Source organism: Misgurnus anguillicaudatus, chromosome 25 (assembly GCF_027580225.2).
Source record: "Misgurnus anguillicaudatus chromosome 25, ASM2758022v2, whole genome shotgun sequence".
NCBI lineage: Eukaryota > Metazoa > Chordata > Actinopteri > Cypriniformes > Cobitidae > Misgurnus > Misgurnus anguillicaudatus.
In genome coordinates, this window is record NC_073361.2 from 9,562,228 (window position 1) to 9,568,227 (window position 6,000).

Genomic DNA, 6,000 nt, shown 5'->3' on the forward strand with positions numbered 1-6,000 from the left:
AAATGACATCCTAACCCAAACCCAACTCTAACCCAAAGGTCAGGCGACAATTGTTTAAAAATCTGATTTTTAAAAAAAATAAAAGTTAGTTAAAGTGACATCCTAACCGAAACTCCAAATCTAACCCCAAACCCACACGAAAATGGTTTAAAAATAGGAAAAACCGTTAAGTAATTAATATGTGAAACTGACACGGAAAAGAAAATCTGTGACTACCACAGAACTTTGTGAGATCATGTTGTTTTTTATGTGTTGTTTCACAGAGCTCTGTCTCGCGGTGTTGCCAGGTCCACATCTTTTTTGGGCTTACTTACCTTTGTGGCGCTTAACTGTTTATGGCTTTGAAGCGATCAAGTTTTTGGTGTTATTGAAGAAGGAAGGTGGCATTTGGATTTATTTCGGGATTTCGCTATTTTTTCATGCAAGATCTGGCAACACTGTAAGCAAACGCTCATGCTTCTGTTATTTTCTACACCACGCATACAGATAACTTTTTCCCTTCTAGGCATTATTCAGAGAGACTTGTCATGTCCACAATGAACGTTTAAACACATCACCAACAACTATTTGTGCAGTTGTGTACTGTACATATTACACAACGTTTCTGTAAATGTTATTGTTACTATCTGAGTTAAATCGGTAGCAGTATTGGGGGTAATGCATTACAAGTAACGCGCATTACATAATAATATTACTTTTCTGAAGTAATGAGTAAAGTAACACATTACTTTATAAATGTACATATTAATATTTGAGTTACTTTTTTAAAAAAGTAATGCAAGTTACTTTTCAGTTGAATTAATTTTATGTAAAAAAAACAATGTACTGCATTAAACTGAACGTATTAATGTAGATTTACGCACTCTATGCGTTGGTGGGAAAAGTTTGAGTCAGAAACGAAGATGGCAGGCCAGAGCTTGACATTTTTGTGATGGAAAAGGCAATTTCTGAATGCAGAACTTCTAAGTCATAAAAGCCACCTGCAAGGCCAGAAATAGATCAAACCTCAGCCAAATAAGAAAAAGTAACGCAAAAGTAACTTAAAAGTAACGCAAGCATTACTTTCCATGAAAAGTAACTAAGTAACGCAATTCGTTACTCTTTTGGGAGTAACTTAATATTGTAATGCATAACTTTTAAAGGAATTTCCCCAATACTGATCGGTAGTACAATGCGGATGTCACTCCCGTAAAGTATGGAGGTGTGTGTGTGTACAGAACAGGATTAAGCACTAAAAGGTAAAGTGACAACCAAATATGCAGTAGTAGTAGTAGTTCGAAGTATAAATGTTATAAATGTATTGCTGAAACAGGCCATAAAGACTGTAAACTGTGTAGTACTTAATTTGAACAGTTTTTCACCATTTCTGAGTTCAGGATTTTCTTAAACGATGGCTTGATGACGCACTTGAGCCACTGCACATATAACACTCATACAGGTTGTATTTGAAAATTGATGGCAGCTTTCCTTTGAGGGGGCGTGGTTTTAACATACCGCTTGATAGTGTTGCCTATTTTTTTAAGATTTTGATAACTTATTTTATTCACTTGCCGTTTTTTCCATTATTCAAATTTGGTTGGATGGTTAATAACACATGTTTCTGGTGTGACAAACTCAGAACACATTTAATATCTGACTTTAACGTTTGGCTCAAACATCACTTTCTTGATTTCCATCTAACAAAAAACACATCAGTAATGCAAGACCTTGAAAGATAATTTATGTTAATGCATGCTGACTCCATCAATATTGTGGAAAAAATGTGTCTTGAGTTTTAAGAAGAGTTTTTGGATGTGAATGTTTGTCAAAAACCCTTACGGAAACATGAAAAGTATTAGGGTTTGACTTGGCTTGACACGAGCCATGATACTCAAATTAAACCAAACCAGAACTATAGGACTTTTGTGGTTATATCTTTTGGAGGCACAGTTACTTGCAAAAGTAACTCTAGATGCTGAACCCTAAACACAAGCTTACAGAAACCTCACATGCATCCAATGCCAATTCCTCATCTTAATACTACGGGTCTGTTGAATGCTTGAATCTGATTGGCTGATGAATGTTCTGAGGTGTGCAATTATTTTATGGGAAATGCACGGCTAATGTAATTCCAGGAACCTCTCTTGACCGCATTTGAGTTCCATATCACTTTGAATAGTTAACTATAATAACAGACTAACACAAACAACATGACAGACGATTTTCCGAGGCAATAATAGCGCTGTTTAGAGACGCACAGAGGTAGCCCCATTCACACAATCTCTTTCTCGCTCGCTCGCCCTCTCTCGCCCGGTCGCTCGCCCTCTCTCTCTTGCTGACTCGATCATCCTTTCTCTGTATCTCTCTCTCTAATAACTTCATTTGTAACTGCATTAGAATGCTATCAATGGCTCAAGCCTCCATTGCCAGCTTTAAAATGACGTTTTGGAACAAGCAAAGGAGCCGCTGGATGGGACGTGGAAGAAATAGTCCTACTCACAATAGCAATTTAAGTACAAAATCCCTTTAAATATATCATGTGATCGATGTCTTGAGGTGTGGTAACCGTAGTATAAGCGGAATAATTGACTCCAGGCTGGAGGTAGCCTTTAAAAGTCCTAATATGTACTATTTAGATACATTTGCTACCAGTATGTACCTTTAAGTTACTATTAGGCACTCTACAGGTACAAATGTGTTGTTTTTGAAAGGGTGCCGACAGCTTTCGTATCTTTCCTCAGGCAAAAAATTAACATTGCTATTGTCAAAATATTTTGTACGTCTTTGACACAAAGCATGATACCAACCTCCTATTAATAAACTGAAGAATAAATTCAGCAGCACACACATTTCACTGATTTATGTTAAACAACGTCCTTAGAGAATTTGCTATGTAAACAGTACTGAGTACTACATCATTACTTAAAGATCACAAAAGCTCCTACATACACTATTCGAACTGATGGGTCCTGGGACTAAATTATATGGGAGTGTAAAATTACAAGCAATGTAAAGTGGGCTCCTGTCAACACGGGCCTGGGACAACATTCCTGGTTGCCTGTTTTTGACAACGGCACATATCTTAAAAAGAAACCACAGATACAGTGGCATTTTATCTGATATTACTACAGTAGAAAATATGTTTTTAAATAACCTGGGAACAGGGCCAACCAACACTTGTGTATCCTTTACCGCATCAGATTTGATATGAATAGGGTGAATAATAAGAAACAGCTTTCTCCAGATATTATAAACTTAATTGGTTATAAACCCTTATACCACAGGGCTGTTGAATGCTTTATTCTGATTGGTTGAGAAGGACTCTGGTCTTATAAATTATAAAAAAAATAATACCACATTGGGTCGTCGTCAATTATTCCTTACTTTAAGCATTTTTGGGTTATCTAACACACACAGTTCCTCATAATAAAATTCCCCAAATGTCAAATGTCGAAAGTGACTTCTGTTCCCATGTGGTGTTGTCTCTGTCAGCAAAGATATGCACTGTACTACAGCACTTAAACCAATGTCTGTGTCCATAGCAGAAACATGTGTCCACTAGGACATGATGTATGGAGCACAGACTCATCTTAAAACCACACACAGTATTTAATAAACTTAAATGTCACTACATATTTTTAGAATCCATCTGATGAGATCCGTGAGACTTATTCTTATCAACTGTAGATATATAGTAGGTAATGATGCACAGTCACTTTGCATATAAACTCAACACGGGGTTACACAACCACAGACAGTTTTTTTGTAAATCCCATATTTAATCTTTTATGATTAATTTAGGGAATTATCCTTGTCATGTGCAATACAGCAAATGATCACATTCTACAGCTGAACAGAATGGCTACCGGATGCTATCGGCAATCCTGTTAACACGTAATTGTTGTTGTGGCCTTTAACCTTCACAAGCACTGGGCACTTAAACTCTTTGCCGCCTGTTAGTGGTGCTTAACAAACCCTTAACCAATCCAAGTATTATCATTTAGCCTTTTGTACTCCAGGCATGAATCTGAATACACCCAAGTCCTGCTGTTTGTTAAGGAGAATTGCCATTACATTTTTTATAATGACTGGACTCAATACACTACTAAAAATGAAAGTGCAAGGATAGAATTCCCAGAAGAATTCTTAGTCAAATGTTACCCTACTGGAAAATCCAGCATAAGATTGTGAGCTTGGTTTTAGCTGGTCTCCCAGCTTGGTTTTTGCAGGTGAAACAAGCTGGTCTAGCTGTGTTTTGGTCACTTTTTAAGCTGGTCTACTGGACTTAGCTGGTGAGGCTGGAAGACTAGCTGACCTACCAGCTTTGCCAGGCTGGGAGGACCAACTTAAACCAGCTACTGACACCTTAAACCAGATAAAACCACCTACCAGCTTATTGGCCTTATCTAGTCTTAAGCCCTTTTCACACAGACATTCCGAAAATACATGGGAAATGCATCCTGGATTTTTCCGGAATCGTTCAATTTTTTGTTCATTCACACTGCCATGATTAGCCAGCATCTGATGGTCCTGGAAAGACACGTGACCTGTTTAAAGTCCTGCCCTCTCTTCTAAGCAGCGTGTTAAGTTTTTTTATGGTAAGACTATAAAGGAGCGCGTGAATGCACCGTTGTATGCTGGTGAATGATTTCAGCGTCAGAGTGGATATTTGACGAGCTCCCTGATCTCTGCTTTAATACAGTTTTCAGACATTTCTCATCGTGATTGTTTATATGCATTTAAAACCCGCATTTTGAGGAGCTGAACGATATATCTTGTTGGGATGACACGCGGGTATTTTCCTTTATTATAGTTCAAATGAGCACGTGACGCGATATTCTTTTATGCTGCTGAATGATCTCCGTTTCAACGCAGTAAGTAACGAGCTAACTTACTTGATATCTGCTTCAGTCCAGTTTGCTGACATTTCTCGTCGTGAATGTTGTAAATCCCTCATTTTAAAGAGTTGAACCAACTTCATGTTGCCATGTTGTTTATGCATCCCATTTATCATTTCCTGATAACTGCTTCAATCTAGTTTGCAAAATTTCTCGTGGTGAATGTTTATATGCATGTTATCTCTCGTTTTAAGGAGCAGAACCATAAATTTTGTTGTGATGACGCGTGCATCCTCACTACGACACGCCCATTACGGCATTCTTTCGGCTTCTTGTTCACACAGAGGGTTTTTTCGTGTATCTGACTAGGTCTTCTTTCCGGCAACGATCCCAGAAGATATACGGGACGAGTTTGTGTTCACACAGACGCTTGTCTGGCAATTTTACGTCTATTTTCTGGGACCAAAGGTCTGTGTGAGTGGGGTTTTAGCTAGATTTTCATACTTTTTATAGTCTGAAGGCCCTTTTCCAGCACTATGAATTTTGTGCAACAGTAGTAGTAGTAGTACTTTATTAGTAGTAGTACTTTATTGTTCAGCCAAAGCTGAAAATTGATCTTTGGTCTCGCCATACAATCACATAACAATACACAACATTCACAGTAATAAAATTGATATAAATATATACATACAATATTAAAAAACATACATTAAAATATATATTTCCTAACCCTTATTTAAAAGACTTATTGCATTTGGTACGAAGGTTTGTTTATATATTGCTTAAGTTGCTTTTGGTGTTCTGTAACGACGACGTGATGGTAATAATTAAAACACATGATCCAAGGGGTGTGTTGTGTCCCTTGTTATACTCAAAGCTTTTCTCTGGACAGCAATTTCATAAAGCTAAGCAACTGACTTTTGCTTTAATCCTATAACAGGAAGGTTCTGCGGATGTCAAAGGTTCTTTAGGGATCCATACAAAAAAATGTTTAAGGAACCCTAATTTTTAAGAGTGTACGCCTCTTTTTAAGGAAAGACATGAGCCATATCTAGCTACCAGAATATTGGGGATGAGTTTTTTGGACTTGCATGCCCTAGCAACCACTAAAACACCATAGTGACCCCCTAACAACACTCTTAAAGATGCTTCACGATGTGATAGAAGAACCTTTCCTGTCTAA